The sequence below is a fragment of the Leptosomus discolor genome, chromosome 4, assembly GCF_034619465.1.
Source record: "Leptosomus discolor isolate bLepDis1 chromosome 4, bLepDis1.hap2, whole genome shotgun sequence".
Classification (NCBI taxonomy): domain Eukaryota; kingdom Metazoa; phylum Chordata; class Aves; order Leptosomiformes; family Leptosomidae; genus Leptosomus; species Leptosomus discolor.
The window spans coordinates 48,529,966-48,549,327 of NC_141394.1; positions in this window are offsets into that span (position 1 = coordinate 48,529,966).

Genomic DNA, 19,362 nt, shown 5'->3' on the forward strand with positions numbered 1-19,362 from the left:
AAACACCTACTACTCTTATTTCATTTTATTTTTAACCAAAAATAAATAGTGCTTCATCTTGCCTCCTGCTTGTGTGCACATTCCTTTTTATGTTTTCAAACAATCACTTTCAACTAGCATCATTCTTTTCTCTGTAATATTGATCTCCATCCATGACAACAGCAACAGTCCCTGTACAAACAACATATAGCTGTAAGAAAATGAGGATAATGCCCCAAACACTGTGCATTTGTTTGTCACATACAGTTTTACTTAAGTAAAATGATAATACCTATCTTCCTATAATTTTGTTTTAAGATAAAAGAAAACAATTTCTCACTGAGAAATCTTGGGGTCCAAAGCCTGTGAATCTGTAGGTAAATTTGGAATGACCACAGAAAAAAAAGAAGTGTACTATCATTAAAGCAAAACATGTATTTTGGACAACAAATGCTGGGCATGGACAATGCTAACAATACCAGAAAAATAATATCTTTTGACTACTGATAAACCTCCAGTGGCAGAAAAACTGAGTGTTGTCTTTTAAGTTTTTTACATTAACCTTTTCCTTGTGATCTGCAAACAAACCTACATTTTTCAATGTTCTCTTGCAGATCACCCCATTAAGAAAGGTCCTGTGTCCTGACTGGGAGGAAATAATTGTTAACTACACAGAACAAAACAACTCTTCCATCGCAATTGTTCTAATTAGAAGTGATCAGGTAATGAATTAGATGCAGAAGCAAACAGGCTGCAGAGAATTCAAATGAGCTGTTTTCTCAACTGGATTCAATGTCATCAACAGCTGAATGAAAATGTGTTATCACAAAGCAGGTGCACAGGTGTGGAGCCCTCAACACGTAAAAAATATATGAGGGGTAGTTGCTTAGTGGTTCAAGGCATCTGTGTCCCCTCTTGAGCCAGAAGTCCTGCAGTCACCAGCACAGGTGCTGACTTAGTGACTATGAGAGTATGGAGGGAGGGAAGGAAGAGAAGAAATAAGGGTGTATATTGATAAAGAATATCTTCTTTTTGTCCATTTCTGCCAGGTTTCCTATGAATCCCTGGCAGATGGTGAAGCTTGCCTTGCCAGCATATAACTTGAGAGCATCTAGCAATATAAACAGGATTCATCCTACCACAGAGGTAAACTCTGCCCTACCTTCCCTCAGGATTCAGTACCACTTAAGTGGTGCCAAGTGACACTGTTTGTGCCTAATGAGGTATTTGATGGCTAAGGGGAAGGAACAGATAAAGAGAACGTAACATCATTTTTCTATAGTGTGCAACTGTCACATGTAGGCTGGTTATTCTTTAGTAAAAACAAGGTGCTGGTATCAGTGGGATCACTCAAAGAATAAGTTGCTTTGAGAAAGGGGTCAGCATCTGGCTCCATTCTAACATAAGCCACAGAGAAATGGCTGTCAGGGAATGAACAGATGTGCTTAGAAAACTGAAACCAAATTCTGGTCAGACCTATGCAACTCTATTAGCTTCAGCAGAGCTATATGGGAATAAGTGAGTGAAAATTAACTTTGGCTCTTTGCTGCAAACAGTCCAGATACTTGGGTAGAATTCTGAGTAAGTTTAGCTCTGGCTTAAGTAGTATGCAATTCTGCTACGTAAAGCAGAAAAGAGTTCAGCCATTTTTCGGGAAATAGCTGCACATTAACACCTGTCTGTTACTACCAAACTCTAAACATAACTGTGTTTTGTTGATATTTTAATTCATGTGTACTGCTGTAGTGTGCAACAGCGATCTCCAAATTTTTACTATAATTAATGAGATGACTGCTATGGTTTTAGGTTTGAATCAGGAAGCTGCTATTTGAATGATAGTACCAACTGATTTGGAGACAGTAATATCATCTGATGCTGTGCGTGAGGAACATGCCCAGCTGGAGAAGCTTTGAAGCAGTCTGAGTAGGAGAGTGATGTTCTGTAGTAAAATTAGTATGGAAAACAAAGACAATCTGAGTCAGACATGCTATCACACTTAATAATTCCTGTTGTATTTTTATTATGTATCACTGAAATCTAGAGGAAAACCAAAGACAAGTATTCCCTGAGGGTCAGATGCTGCTGCCATTCTTGATACAAAGCCTTTATAGACTTTTGTAGGCATTTCCAGTTAAAAGACATGACAGGACAGGGAATTTCTCTGTCTGTGATCTGTGCATGGTGATAGGCAATAGAAGAGTTAACACTAGAAACCTCTTACAGTGGAGATAATGCTGATTCAACCTCATCACTTCTGGATTATCAATGAACAGCTCAATGGTGTTGAAATCACACATGATGTTTTGCTCTTGCCTCTACCACAAAGCAGTAGGGACCACCCAACTCAGCATTTCAGTTGTGTTGAATGTATGAATATTTGAAAGAAGTCATGAAACAATTTAACATGAAATGCATTTCAGAACATATGCTTCTATGATAGTGGCACTTGGGAACTGTGTAATGTTATGAGCAGTAGATGGTATGAGTGAGTGGGAAGCAGCTTTCAGCAGTGTACACTGTTAAGCAGAGGTAAGTCTGAAACGTTGGCCTATGTAATCCAGAAAACAACCAAAATTTTTAAGGCCATACACTGAAATAGGCTGGGGTGAATAGAAGCTGATGAAGATGATAGGGACTGAGGAGATAACAACAACAGAAGATGAAGTGAAAAGCACAACTTCTTTACAAACAAACTTCACTGTATTAAAAGCAATGATGAATAATACATGATTAATAAATGAACAGTCAAAACAAAGGCATAAATCACACTTTCCACTTAGCATCAATTCATACGTATGTTTTAAGTGTCTCTCACTAATAAAAGCCAATATCCCTCAGTGTTAGAAACTGTAAGAAAAAAAAAAAAAGAATGGCATGTGAAATTGCAGAAGGAGCACTGTGTGAGAAGCGGTAACCAATTACAGCACCACTAGACAATTCGAAAGTGGTAAAAGCATTGGACATTTAGTGCTTTTTTTTTTGACTGCAAATGTGAAAGTGAGAATAGGACTACAGAGAAAAATTACATGAGTTGAGACTGTAAATTAATCAGAAAAAGGTCTATAACCCTTGAAAATCTTATAGAAAAGGTAGGGAGACATTTTCCTTGCGGTGAGTCAGAACTACAGCAAGAAGATGTCTTTGTCATTTAAGGACGCTACTACTATTGCATGAGGATAAGTTACCATTGGAATTTGCCTTGGACAACATTAAGAGCTACACATCATTCTCTGCTAAAAGACTGCATGAGATTCTCAGATGAAAAGAGGATCTTATTTATATCAGCAATGTCATAGTAGTGTGGTTGTAGCTGCTATGGACTTAGGCTATATGTTAGCCCAGCAGCCTGTCTCCCTTCTGCTACAGCTATATCAGATTTGTCTAAGAAACGTACTGCTTTTCCTGACAAACTTTGCAGGCTCTAGATCAGCCATGCAGTGATTTCCTCATATTTGCAAACATTAGCTGTATTTAATCATGCAAGAAAGACTAATTTCCTGCTACTCTGGGATAGTTATGTACATCTCAACTTTTGCAATGAATTATGTGCTTACTGTAACATTTTTTCATATCCTCTTTCTGAATCAGTTAGCACTTTAATGGCCACACAGACTGCTCTCTATGTACATCTTCCTTCTCAAGGAGTCTGTGGGGAGGCTTTGTAGTTCCACATCTGTTTTTACACATTCTTCTCTTTCTGTTTCTCTTTCATATCAAAAGAACATATGCATTAAAATTAAAAAAAAAAAAAAGAGGGAAAAAAAGAAAAGAAATCCCTTTGTGTCTCTTTCTCTCTCTCTCTCTCTCTCTTCTAACCCCCCTGCCCTGTTTTATTACAATTCAGAATTGTTACTATCCAGATGATCCAACTGTATCAACAGTGGCTTTCTGGCAGTTTTACATACATAAATCTCATGAATTCACTCCCTGGTCTTGCTCATGGACACACGCATAATTCTCCATTAGGCAGAATACATCTAAAAGCCAAGCATTGGCACGTGTGGATGCTTAGGATTTATCTACGAAGGACGTAATATCATGATACAAATCAAGGCAAAGTTGGAAAAAACCCAGCAGATGCTCTGATAGCCTTTTTTTTTGTCATTTCTGCTCTATTACAATGTGCTTTCCATAACCATAGCCTTTCAGTTTTATGCTAAGTATTTATTAATATGATGATTTTTCCTGCTTCTTGCTTCTTCACAGGGTGTTTAATCATGTATTTGTGTCTGTTTATTCATATAGTAGCTAGGAATGTTCCTTGATGATGAAAAGTGAAGAACTGAAATACAAATTGAAAGAAACTGTGTGCATCTTTCTCTACAGCACTCTTACATTATTAGACTTCCACTGACTTAAACAGCTTTCCCGAGAAATTGTGTGCCAAGCAGAAAAGAGAAGAACCAGAATTACTATTTCTTAGAGGCACCTTTTCCTGTTCTTGTTCATAGGAATGATGTTAAAATAATTTTTTCACTTCTCTTCTTAAAGAACAAGAAGTGGTAACAATTTTTTTATTAATATTGAATTGTGCAGCTCTCAAAATCATGATCCATATTTTACATGGCCCCTTCAATAAGAACAATATAAATTGGCTTTTTGCTGTCAAGCTCACCTATGTTCTGTGAATCTAGATTGTAACAGCATTTTGAAAAATCAGTGAAGAGGTATGAATATTTTGCTCCATAGTTATGTTTCTAGCAGTAATATTTGGGGGCAACTATTTCCCTTTTTTTTAATTGATATTGGTACAACTTACATTTTTTATTGAAACATTACTATCTAGATGGTGGAGTTCAGGATTCTGTATGGAAGAAGCAGGGCAATCAGTAGGATTGCAACCTTGGTCTTCAAGACAGCTAACTTTAGCAACTTCGAAGACCTACTTGGAGGGATCCCATGGGCTAGGATTCTAGAAGGTACAGGGACCCAAGAGAGCTGGTTGCTATTCAAGAACCACTGCCTCCAAACCCAAAACTGATGCATCCCTATGAGGAAGAAATAGAGCAAAGGAGGCAGAAGGCTTGATTGGATGAGAAAGGAGCTGCTGCAAACACTCAAAGGAAAGAGGGAAGTTTACAACACGTGAAAAAAGGTACTGGCCACTTGGGGGGAATGTAGAAATATTGTCAGAGTATGCAGGGATGCAATGAGGAAGGCTAAGGCCCATTTGGAATTATGTCTGGCTAGGGGCGTCAAAGACAATGAGAAGGGATTCTTCAAATACATCAGTAGCAAAAGGAAGACCAGGGAATAAGTGAGCCCCTTGCTGAACAAGATGGGTGCCCTAGTGACTGAGGATACAGAGAAGACAGAGTTACTGAATGCCTTCTTTGCCTCAGTCTTTACTGCTAAGACTGGTCCACAGGAATCCCAGACCTCGGAAGCAGGAGAGGGAGTCTGGAGAAAGGAAGACTGCCCCTTGGTCAAGGAGGATTGGGTTAGGGATCGCTTAGCCGGACTGGACACTCACAAATCCATGGGCCCTGCGAGTGCTGAGGGAGTTGCAGATGTTATTGCTAAGCCACTCTCCATCGTCTTTGACAGATCGTGGAGGACAGCAGAGGTGCCTGAGGACTGGAGGAAAGCCAATGTCATTCCAGTCTTCAAAAAGGGCAAGAAGGAGGGTCTGGGTGACTGCAGACCACTCAGCCTCACCATCACTGAAAGGTGATGGAACAGCTCATTCTGGCTGTTATCTCTAAACAGGTGGAGGAAAAGAGGATTATCAGGAGTAGTCAACGTGGATTCACCAAGGGCAAATCACACCTGACCAACCTGATAGTCTTCTATGATGGCGTGACTGGCCGGGTGGACGAGGGGAAGGCAGTGGCTGTTGTCTACCTCGACTTCAGCAAAGATTTTGACACTATCTCCCACCACATCCTCATAGGTAAGCCTAGGAAATGTGGGATAAAAGAGTGGACAGGGAGGTAGATTGACAACTGGCTGAAGGACAGGGCTCAGTCAGTTATGATTACTGGTGCTGACTCTAGTTGGAGGCCTGTAACTAGCGGTGTTCCGCAGGGGTCAGTACTGGGTCCAGTCTTACTCAACATATTCATCAACGACCTGGATGGAGGGACAGAGTGTACCCTTAGCAAGTTTGCTGATGATACTAAGCTGGGAGGAGCAGCTGACATGCCAGAAGGCTGTGCTGCCATTCAGTGAAACCTGGACAGGCTGGAAAGTTGGGCAGAGAGGAACCTAATGAGGTTCAGTAAGGGACTAGATGATCTCCAGAGGTCCCTTCCAACCTCTACTGTTCTGTGATTCTGCGAGCAAACTGTTACAGTTCTGAGTGAACAATGAGATTTAAAGTCACATGAATATTTAAGTGGTTAGTTTGAAAAAAAAAGGGCCATTTGGGTGTTCCAAAAAGCAATTGAAGGAGGAAGGCTTGTGAATGGAACATATGCTACTTGCAGGATGTCCAGGTATGGGAGTATAGGTATGGTTTACATTATGGTAATGTAACTATGGCTTGTGGCTAGTGGAGATTTGAACGACCTCCAGCGCCAGACCCCAAACTTCACATAACTTAATCTAGGGAAATCCAAGATCTACACGAGCAGAAGGAGGGCACGGTAAGAAGTCAGCTATTTTGAGAGGAAACTGGCATTTTATGTAAATTTATTAGTTACATTTAAAAACATTTCTCCTTCTACAGAGTCCCACTCCCCCTACACTGCCTGTAGAAGTGGTTCAATCTCCATTGGAATCAGAGTTAATCCAATGGTCAAGGGTGGTTTCTCCACTGCTGTCTGACAGTTTTGATTCAGGCTCTAGATTTGGTCTTGCAACAGTTTGTATGAGTTTCTTAAAGCTATCTGGCATGGATATCTACAGGTTTGAAAACAGAAAATGTTATTAGGGTACTGGGTACAGATGTTTATGTCTGTGGGCAGAAAGTACAGAAAGAATTATGAATTTTGGAGAATAATTTTTAATCAATTGATTATATAACCTGGGACATGTAGAAGATTTATCTCAGGATTCATGTACCCTTGCACTTAAAGTGTTTACAAAGGTTAGCAGCTTTGCTATTGAAAAACATCTGCTAACAAACAATTACTGATTTTATTTTTTAAAAAGTACATGTTAAGACCGATAATTGAAAGGGTAGTGTAGGAAATAGAAAGTGGTGATGATCTCCTGGAATTAATATGAAAAGAATGAAGCGAAAAGTGAACTCTTGGGGAAAATAAAATAGAAAGATTTAACACAGAGAAAAAGAAAAAAACTCCTTTCTGTCACCATTTGGAATGAACGCTACACAAGATGGAGCACAGTAGTTTGACACAGACAGTCCACAACACCCACAGCCAGTTTAGATGACTTGCAAGCAGCAGGGCAGCAGGGCTGATGGCTGTGCCTGCGATAAGACTGGTCTTGGATGGATACAAGATCTGAGGTATCAGATGGTACAGCCTAAGTGTCACAGAAGTCACACATTAAACCTGTTTCCACAAATTGAGTTGTTATTGTGCATTTCTTGAACCATGATAACTTACCCTTCATATATTCATAGCTTGCAACAAGTTTAAATTAAATAAATATCCTAGCTTAGATCTTAACTGATATTACGTATCTGTTTTTCCGTGGAAACTTGTCTGTATATCCAAGTATCTTCTTCTTGTTGAAGCCAAACTAAAATTTCTGTTCTTCAATTAAATCATATTTATGTTCATGTGCATTAGATACACCACTAAGGGATTTAGAAGAATAAATATGAAACAGGTGAATCTTGTGTACTTACAGTCATAATTCTATTTCTTACATTGAGAAAATATGTTCTTCTGTTTAAGGGAAATGCCGCAATCACAGGTTCTGATTTACTTGCAAAATAGTATTTATCCATTCTGAAAGGTGATACACTATTTCCTCAAAGACTGAAAAACCTTTTTCATTGGGAAATTGCAACTGTTGTGACTGGGCTGGAAAACAGCCACGAGAAAAGGGTTTTTGCCAGGGGAGGTCACAACACCTTACCAAGCTCCGGTAGCCAGTTGGTCTCTTTGCAGGTGATATAATGGCTAGCTGTTCCAAATAGCAGTCAAGAGTCAACTCTGTGTGGAACAGTTCATGAAAGACACCCCGTAATGAAGTTTGTACTTTGTCCTCTTAAGTTAAACTAATTGAACTTTGAAGTGTAATTAGGATATGGCCAGCTGACATGAGTAAGACCATAATGTCTGGTATCAGTATACACACTCACAGTCTAAAATCTATTCTTTATGTTGGTGTGCCAGGTAATCAAAAGAGACAAAATCCGGTAAAAATAGCCAGCAGTTGTGACTCAGAAATGCCAAATGAGTTTTTACACCAGAAATGCCAATGCCTTAAGTATGATGTGACATAGCTATTCAAAATAAATTCCAAATGCAAATCTGATTTCAGACTTATTAAATAGGTCTGTAAGCATCTAATTTAACTTTGCTTTATTTTGGAAATAAAAAGAAACTTTTTTCATAGTGAGCAAAACATCTTCTTGTTCTAAGTTTCCACTAAAGATATGACTCCCTGAAGGGAGTTTATAATTTAACCTATAATTGGACAATTTTATTTCCATCATTCTCACTGCAGTATTTCTGAAGACACTCTGGATCAATCACTTTAAAAACCACATTAGCATAAACAATGTTAATTTAATATTATAAGCTACTAATTAATAGACATCTGTTCAAAAGAAGTTCAACAAATGAGCCTAACAAGTTCACTAATATTCCCATCAAATCTGTTGATCTGTGAAATTCAGAGGTGAGGTGATCCAAACAACCTTGGCAGATAGCCAGTTGTCTCACCAGGGTGAAAACATTGAAATGACAAAAGCTTGGTTGAAGTGAAGGACTTGGCAAAACAGAAGCTGCACTCAAGTTTTTACGCATATGCAAGTGGAAGGCAGTGGAGAATCAGGCATTCTGTCTTAACATGTTTAAATATTGTCTCATCCGGTGCTCCCAGGAATTTGGGAGAGTCCTTTGAACTGATTAAACAAATATACTGTACTTCAGTCTTTGGCAGACAAGCATTTATGGCTTTCATTGAAGTCAATAACAGTTTTACACTGGCTTCCAGTGTAAATCCAGGAAGATTATTGAGCTGTAAATAGCCTACAGTGCTTGTTCTACAATGTCATGACATAATGTTTGTCACAACCTTCCCTTTAAACTGGCATTGCTTTTCCAGAGCTTTGTGATTTCCAAAGCAACCTGCAGGACAATGCAAAGAGGAGCATGAATTTCTGCAAGGCACTAACAGCTGTCATTTCTTAAGACTTGTGAATGAAGGTATCACTGAAATCACCAGTTGTGACATGAAAACATTTAAGCTAGATACTACTGCCTGTGGTGTTTGTGCTCTAAACACTTTGAACACTGAAATTATTGTTGGTAGAGATAAAAAATGCAGGCTATATTTGGTCTAGTAGCACTTGAATTCAGCTTATCACTTGCTCAGTATTTTCTACAGTACCACTATTATTGCATTCATTTATTTCTTAACTCTAACCTATTTGTAAGAAATTATCAATGTATATATATTTTTCTCTATATATAATAAGTCCTGAAAATTTTACACTGAATTTAAAGAGAATAATAGGAATAAAAATATGTTTCCAGGACACAAATAATGATTTATTTTCTTATTGTCTTTTTTTCTCTCAGAAAAAAAAAGAACTGTCTTACTTAAAACAGACTTAGAAATACCAACTAAAAGCAACAGTGTAAAAACCATTTACAAAACTTGAAATGGCTGCAGATGTAGATCACAGGCCTCAGTTTAATTGCATCTGTATCTTCTATCTGAAACTTTAGCGGAAATATAGAAAAATTAACTCTGAGGTCAAATGTTGTTCAGTTTCACAGGAACTGAAAACCCTCTGGTATACTCTTCAATTGACTACACCATATCTATTTTCAAGACAATGGTACATGAGCTACGAGACTAGTATGAAACAAGAAAGGAATCCTGTGGTGGGTTGACTCTGGCCAAAATGCCAGCTGCCCACCAAAGCCACTCTATCACTCCCCCTCCTTAACCGGACAGGAGAGAGGAGAGGAAAAAAAAATAACAGGCTTGTGGGGTTGAGATAAGGACAGGGAAATCACTCAACATTTACCGTCACGGGCAAAACAGACTCAACTGAAAGGAAATGTGATTTATTACCAACTAACTCAGAGAGAAGTAATGAGAAATAAAACCAAATCTTAAAACACCTTCCCCCCACCCCTCCCTCCTTTCCCAGGCGTAACCTTGATCCCGATTTTCCTCCCTCCTCCCCCTCAGCGGCACAGGGGGAAAACAGAGAATGGGGGTTGGGGTCAGTTCATCACACTGTTGTTTTCTGCCGCTTCTTCCTCCTCAGGGGGAGGATTCCTCACACGTTTCCCCTGCTCCAATGTGGGGTCCCCCTCACGGGAGAAAGTCCTCCATGACTTCTCCAACGTGAGTCTTCCCACGGGTTCAGTCCTTCATGAACTGCTCCAGCGTGGGTCTCCTCCATGGGGTGCAGTCCTTCAGGAACCGACTGCTCCAACATGAGCCCCCCTCATGGGGTCTCTGGCAGCAAACCTGCTCCAGCGTGGGCTTCTCTCTCTCCACGGGCCACAGGTCCTGCCAGGAGCCTGCTCCGGTGCAGGCTTCCCACGGGGTCACAGCTTCCTTCAAGTATCCACCTACTCTGGCGTGGGGGCCCTCCACGGGGTGTAGGCAGCCAGCTGCTCCACCGCCTGTGGGCTGCAGGGGGACAGCCTGCCTCACCATGGTCTTCACCACAGGCCGCAGGGGAATCACTCCTCCAGCGCCTGGAGCATCTCCTCCCCCTCCTTCTGCACTGACCTTGGCGTCTGCGGGATGTTTCTCTCACATATTCTCACCCCTCTCACTCGCTGCAATTACTGCCGCCCAAGAACTTTTTCACTCTCTTAAATACGTTATCACAGAGGCGAAAAACACTGTCGCTGATTGGCTCGGCCTTGACCAGCGGCGGGTCCGTCTTAAAGCCGGCTGGCATTGGCTGCATCTGACATAGGGGAAACTTCTAACAGCTTCGTACAGAAGCCCCCCCTGTAACCCCCCCACTACCAAAACCTTGCCATGCAGACCCGTTACAAATCCTTTCCCCCCTTTCCATAAATCATGTTTTTACAGTTCAGGAGGAATTCAAAATAAACAAAGTAGGAAAGAAATGGTGACAAACTTTCCTGCAGGTGCCACATTACAAGAGAACAACGGAGAAGTAAATAGGGTGTTAATGTAGACACTGAGACTTTAAAGGATGTTTGCATTCTTTTTTTTTTTTTTTTTTTTCCTATTCAACTGTTAGATTGCTGAGCACCAGTAGCTTGTTCAGTTGTGTCTAGGAGGAAAAAAAAGGTCCTTTGAGAAGCATTGTCCTTCCCACTTCATGAATGAACAGAAGAACCATTGCCCAAAGGATTTTCTCCTATTTTCTGATTATTGTTTGTCAGAAACATCTAGTTGGAAGCCCTAATACTTCCTTGAGCACAAAAACTCCCAGACTGCACAAAATAGGAGCTCAGTCTGTCCTTGTTTCTGAAAAGGATGCCTGTAAGTGCCTGCAGGAGAAGACTGGGAATGGACGGATTGAGGTTTGCTGCTAAACACAATTTAGAAATGAGTATGCTGATATAAAGTATGACTAATATTTTATGCACTATGTAGCAAATTCTTCAGTCTTATTCAACATATTCAACGACCTGGATGAATGGACAGAGTGCACGCTCAGCAAGTTTGCTGTTGATACAAAGCTGGGAGGAGTGGATGACACACCAGAAGGCTGTGCTGCCATTCAGAGAGACCTGGGCAGGCTGGAGAGCTGGGTGGAGAGGAAACTAATGACGTTCAACAAGGGCAAGTGTAGAGTTTTGCATCTGGGAAAGTACAACCCCATGTACCAGTATAGGTTGGGGACTGAGCTGTTAGAGAGTAGCGTAGGGGAAAGGGACCTGGGGGTCCTGGTGGACAGTAGGATGGCCATGAGCCAGCAATGTGTCCTTGTGGCCAAGAAGGCCAAAGGCATCTTGGGGTGTATTAAGAAGAGTGTGGCCAGCAGGTCGAGGGAGGTTCTCCTCCTCCTCTGCCCTGGTGAGGCCACATCTGGACTACTGTGTCCAGTTCTGGGCCTCCCAGCTCGAGAGACAGAGAACTACTGGAGAGAGTACAGCGGAGGGCTACTAAGATGGTGAGAGGATTGGAGCATCTCTCTTGTGAGGAAATGCTGAGAGACCTGGGGCTCTTTAGCCTGGAGAAGCGAAGACTCAGAGGGGACCTTATCAACACTTATAAACATCTAAAGGGTGGGTGTCAGGAGGATGGGGCCAGGCTCTTTTCAGTGGTGCTCAGCGACAGGACAAGGGACAATGGGCACAAACTGGAGCACAGGAAGTTCTGCCTGAACATGAGGAAAAACTTATTTCCTTTGGGGGTGGCAGAGCACTGGAACAGGCTGCTCAGAGAGGTTTTGGAGTCTCCTTCTCTGGAGATACTCAAAACCTGCCTGGATACAGTCCTGTGCAACCTGCTGTAGAGGAACCTGCTTTAGCAGGGGGGTTGGACTAGATAATGTCCAGAGGTCCCTTCCAATCCCTACCATTCTGTGATTCTGTGATTCTGTGAATGTGGGTATTTTACAAAGGTTCAGTCTTGCATTCTTTGTATAAATTGCAGTCCTCTTTGCCTGAGTGGTAGATTGGAGTGTCCAGGCAAATGGAACTGTTGTAAATCATTAAGATAATATGGGAAAATATTATTAAAGCAATTATGGCTACAATCTTTAAATGGTTATACAGGGACTAATGATGCAATTTCTTGCAATATTCTGTTTTATTACTAGCAGACCTTAACTGTACTTTCCAAGTGAAAAGGCTTTTTTAATAATAGGACAATATTTATTTTTACTAAATTACATTTCTATTTGAATGACTTAGAGAAAAAAAAGTCAGTGACAAGATCTTATTAATCTGCTGTCGGCAACACTTTCCATATATGAATGTTATTATTTGCTTCCACACTTGCTCAAAATACACTGAAGAGATGTTATTCATACTTACATTTGGCATCTTTTTCTGGTTAAATGTCTTCGAGGTTTTATCTTCAATGATTCACGTATGTAATACTCAGTGACTAAATTCTGTTCACTGCATTCCTAATCACTGTCATACAGTCTGTTTATAAGTTTCAATTTGCTAAAAATCTAACGGGAGATGGTGTGATAATAGTATGTTCCTGAGATGATAATGTTTATTAAGAAGCTTTTTTTTTCTAAAGCTTTTATTCCGCTGAGTGGTTTTTGTTCCTGACAAGGAGTATTATATGAGAACACTTTTTTCTTCTGGAAAGAAATTTGAACCCTGTTTTACCTGTTGAGCAATGAGAAGATAATTTAGTCCTTTAAAACATGTTTTGACAAAGCACCTCTTGATAGAAGCAATATGCTTTATGAAATGACACATAGCAAAGCCAGAGGAACTTGGCTTCCTATATGTATTCCATATCTGTAGTATTTGATGTAGAGAGAAACAAATCCAGAAATATTACTTATTGTGAGGATATGTGGACTGGTTCTTTCAAAATTTGGAAAGAAAATATGAAAAGACACTAAAAAGAAATCCAAGTCAGAGAAGAAAGAAATTATTTGTTTACTAGTAAGTGAAATGCTAATGAAGAGAAACCAAAGGAAAATGGTTTCTTTTCAATTTACATTCTGTTTCATTGTATGATTTGTCTTTATTTCGTGTAAGAAGTGTGAAATGAGCAATAGTGAGCCACACTCTATATAACAGGAGAAAGAGATTTTTACTTGTAATGACCTCAGGAACATCATCAGATGCATGAAAAATGTTTTTACTCAGCAATTCAGGCAATAATAAAAGCAGAAATAATGTTGTAGTTACACAGCACAATAATTTGGTGATTCTGTCTGAAACTTCCACATTGCAATTGGTTCAACTATATTGCTCCTTCTTTGCATGTTAGGGTGTAAATTGAGCCAAGTTTTGCTACTGGTGGTTTTTTTTTGCTACATGATTCATGTGTATCCCAGACCAAGGACAACTGGGAATCATTAATGTGACTCATTCACATGGGACTACATTGAAGAATGGATTGGCTTCAGTTTAAGAGAAAAGGATTGGAGTCATACATATTCTTAGCAGAAAAACAACTGTGTAGCTTGCAACAGACCCTCCCTTGCTGAGCTGGAGATTTAAGGTCTAAGGCAGGGGACCATAAGTCCCTGCAGAACCTGGAATCACTCAGAGTGATCAAGACTGCGACTGGGATCTTCCCATGCACTAAAGAATTTCAAATGGATTTGGGTGGAGCTTTTCAAAACTGTGGAACATGAAGGCCTTTAATTTCTACCAAATGTTCACATAAAGTTCATAGAAAAGTTTCTGGGATACGAATTTTCAGCAGAATTGAGAATGGAACAGATACACGTCAGATACAGAGGTATAATCACATATTTCATAAGTTTTTGTTGTATTGACTTACAACTTGGCTTTGATGTAGACTGACTTCCACTTCAGCTGCAGTCCTGTGGAACAAGTGATACTATGCACAGATACAATGTCCTATGCGAAAGCACCTTCAGTCCCCTTCTTTCAGTGTTTCAATTCCTCTCCCACTTTTCCTAAACTGTTTGAAGCACCTTTTTTTTTTTTTGGAGGACACCTTCTGACTTGTTGTCTTTTCATTTAGAAGTGGGAGACTAAAGGTTGCCAAATTCCTTAGTAAGATTATGATAATGCTGAAAATACTTGTGTACATTGTAGATGACCCATACAATCTTCTACTGCTGCAGGAAGTCAAGCATGTGACTTTCTAAGAAAAGTACCAAGAAAACAAATTTGTTACTGAGAAAATAACAGTAAACTAATATCAGCAAAGAAAGCGGATTACAAATTATTTTGCAGACAATGGAAGATCAAAGTAATGAATATTAAAAGACAAATTCAAACAAATGCACTTCTTGGTGCTATTACTCTTAAGGCCTTCTTCCCAGGCAAGAATTTTGTATTAGAAACCTAAGTTCCCAGGCAATTCATTTAGGATAACATGCTCTGCGTGTAGCTGCTGAGTGTTAAACAACTGGGTAGGTGACTGAGTTATTAATCCTGTCCCTGAGTCAAGCTACCTGATGCCTCTCCTGAAGGTAAGTGGCTGAGTCTTAGAGGAACACAGTTGTATGGAGATCTTCAGTTTTATGGTCAGAGCATTTGGTCTAGAAACACAGAAATCTTGGTTTAATATTTCCTTATTGCCTCAAGAATTCACACCCACATCACTTATCAAAAGTTTTCTAGATATTAAGGTTCTGAGATGGAATATAATGCTGCAGCCTGGTAGTCTGGACACTAGACTAAGGAAGTGAATGATCTGGACGCAGAAAAGACTGTTTATAAAGGACTGGAAAATTTCTAAAACCTGCTCAGAGAAGGTGGCCTCTTCAGAAATGATCCTGGGCACTAAATTGCTCCATCTTAGATGATTTTTACACCATTTCCCATTCCTTTTGTAGTCACATTCATATAAAGGAAAAAAAAAAAGCTCACGCCTTTGAAACTGGCTAAGAAAGGACCTGTGCCAGCATTTTACAGCTCTTCATGATGAAGAGAGGTCATGTTTTAAAAGACTGTAGTTACTTGCAGCTGCATTTGAGATGAACTTGAAAGCTGAATGTGTATTAGATACGCTCTGATGATGCCTCTTAAGTTGAGTTCCTTGGAGAACATATGTAGGAAATGACATAATTTTGGATCATAATCTAGCTGTATAAGCAAGGTGTAAGCCAACCATTGTGAACTACTCAGCTATGTCAATTGTAGGCATCTCTGGAATTTAGTTTTAAAATGAGTCAGCTTGATAGTTTGGATGGGAGTGCAGTAAGGATTTTTCTGAGTGCTGTTTGGACTTGATTTCTAAACTACATTGCAATCTAGGTGCTTCATTCCTTTGCTGCTTTTGACTCCATGCTGGTTTGTTTTCAGGTGTGTTACCGCACAGAAGGACAAAGTGCTGGTTTATGTTGTAAAATAAGAGTAAACATAGAAGTGGATTCTGTTGTGTATAAAGCCAATTTACATGGCAAGTTTTCTCTTTGGCTTTTAAGATATCTAGGTATCAGGAAGTTTTTTCCTCTAGTTCAGATTAAAAGTTTATTGTGCTTTTGTATACACAGCAGGAAGATACTGTAGGCAGCACAGAAAGGGCATTGTTCCTAGGATATTTTTCATTGTTTTGTTAGAGCATGCCTTAAGATAATTTTCTTCTTTCCAATTAGGAATCTGGCATGTTTCAGAGATATGGAATATACAATAATTATAATGATCAAGCAGTTGAGTATTTGAATGTGTGCCTAAAATGTATGGGTATTTGGTATAAAACGTGCAAATATTTACTAAGTGCCCTGAGACACTCTTGTGTGCATTTAAAGACATTATTATAGTATCGAGACCTCACACAAATAACACCTTGTGTGATACGCTCTGTTCATATCTATTACATACAGTTACATTTACATAATTCACTGAGTGAGTTTCCTCAAAGTAACTGCTTTTCATGCTTTAAGAATATAAACTAACATACGAACCTGAATTTGTACTGCACATGTCAACGTATAGCTCAATTTATTTCTGAAAATTATCTAAATTGTGCTCTTGGAGCTAGAAGCAACACATCCATGTTTTTGAGGTGCTTATCAAGTTAATCATTTGGATCTAGTTGACCTTTATTTTCTCCATTAGTCATCGTATGTTCTTTTAGCTTAATTTTTACCTACTTTGAAATATCTATGGTTTGAGTTTATTCAGTTTATAACATCTGACAATTATCCCATTTGAGAGTTCATTGAGTATCCTGAATGATGATGTTGTTCTGGTCCTGCCATTGTAGGCTGCCCTTTATCATATGCCAGCTTGCCTTAGAAAGATTCTTCTTCCCTTTTCATTTACATGCTGTACCAGAATGAACACAGGGAAATGAGAAAAAACATGTAATGCTTTGAAGAGGAAAAGTAAGTTGTCACTAATACACCTGAAAGACTCTTGGAACAAAATGAATGAGATTGAGGAAGAGAAGACAGATAAAAAGAATTCTTTTAAACCAGAGGGAAGGACACTTCACTGGTTAAAAAATTCAGGTGCATAATTTCCTGATTCTGAATCTTTCCAAGGAGATATCTCTAGAATTACTTATTTCAGTACTTTCCAAACACTTTAAGTTACATCAGGATGGTTGCATAATTCCTGCCAAATAACTGAAGAGTTCTGTTTGCTTTATGTAAATAGCTTTCTAACTGTGTTCCTTCCAAAAATGAAGACTTGAGGGAGAATTTCAGTGAGGAACACTGTAATAAATGTATAGAAAATGCCTTGTGTTTTCTGAAGGTGTGCTGAAGTTTTATGTGAAATTATGAGTCACATTTTTTTAAATTTCCCTTATTTCTAATCCTAGAGCTGTAAAAATGAAATCACGTTTTCCCCAAATGATAATAAACTGAGAAATACTAACTTTTCTTTCTTACTTTATACTTGGTGGATTTTTTGTACAGGACAGATGGCCAGCTCTCTATTTCTGCATTCTTTCCTGACCATACTAATGGTACATAATTCACTATGCTTGATTTTTTTTTCTCCATGGTATTCTGAGGTTTGTGAGAAGGAAAAAAGTTTTGTGATAGTGTGCACATACCATGACTGTTCAGGAGGGTACAGCACAGTCTCATTTTGAACTTGCTATCTAGCAGCATAATTCTATCAGGTTAAATGAAGTCATCTGTGACCTAGCAAAGTGTACACGACATCAGATTCAGTCTGCTCTGAAAGCTCCTTCCCAGAAAGCTTTGATTTTGAATCCTCTGTGACAATATAGTGACAAGTCACTATTCTGTCATGAAGAGAGCTATCTCCATGAGATGGTAGAAAAACTTTTGAATAGAAACCAAAGAATAAATGTCAATATACTGCTTACAAGATAAATATCACATCTAAAGCAAACACTGGAAATGGTACATATAGTTACTGATAATTGTCTGCCTTGAGGCCTCTTTCAGTCCACAGAAACTAAGAAACATATAGTAAAAGTGAAGAGGAAAACACAAGAGGTTCACTATCCTTGTAAAACGAAAGAATGGAGTAAAGGAACAGATATATAAAAGTTAAATGGTGATATTACATTCAGTGTGGGATAAAAGGCTTTTAGGATAGGATCAGCTAAGTACCAGAAATAAAAGGTTACAGTGGTTATAGCCAGACAGTGGGAGGTTCAGGGCTGGAGTGACAACAGACAGCAGCAGAGACAGGAAGGTGACAAAACTGAATGGATGAAATAGGATTAAGAGAGATATAAATAAATTAGATCAATGGAAAACCTTACTTTGCTTCTGCCATGTAATTATATACAGTTATTTTATGGATCATGAAGCTCAGAAAATTGCAGCCATTTTCAACAAGCCATTCCTGTTTGAAAAAATACTAATCCACCAAACCAAAAACGTGCCAAGGAAACAACATACAGATTTTTGCAGTTTTCTTAATCTGCCTTGAAATATTTTCTTCTCTGTTATAAACCTCCCTGTGTTAACTAAAGGAAGCAGCCATTCTGGGAAAGTCAACACACCGTGCTGCTCAAATAAATTTTATAACAACAAAATTCCCTGGAGACAGCTGACTTAATCAAGGAGGTCTTTTTGCTGGCTTACAGCAGGGCCATTTTTGTTGCAAATCAGCTATGGGGAATCTATCCATCAAGTGGATAAGACTTATATATATATATTATATTTGTGATCTAGTAGTTTTAGTAGAATCTAGTAGTAGCTACTAATAGTGAGATTAATCTCAAATAATTTTATTTGAATAAGAATGTAGTCAAACTTAGTGTCATTTTTTTAGTGATTGGAGAGAGACTCATGCCTCCAAAGTGCAGTTCATCTACTAATTTCCATAAGGAAGACATCTAGACAGCTAATTTTTAAATGCCTATGGTTAGGCGAGAGGAATATCACCAAATGTGCCCCAGAAAGACTAAAAAAAGTAACTTGAATATCTACTGTTATCAGTGGAATTCTTTACCAACACTGACTCTTGGTGGTTTAACTTCAGGATAACAGACCCATGGTTGTATTTGTGGCCTCTTTCCTTCAGGAGTTACAAATTTGCTGTGGCAGATACTGGAGAATCTTAATACTATCCCAGCTGCATGAAAATAGGCCAGGTTAGGAGAAACAGAGAGAAAATCAGTAATGAATGCTGTCTATGATGTCTGTCTTTTATTAATAACAGGCGTGAAACACTGCAGCTGTGAAAGAAAATGTTTACCTGATGGTCAGCCCTGGAGTCAGCTACAGACTGGGAAAGGTGG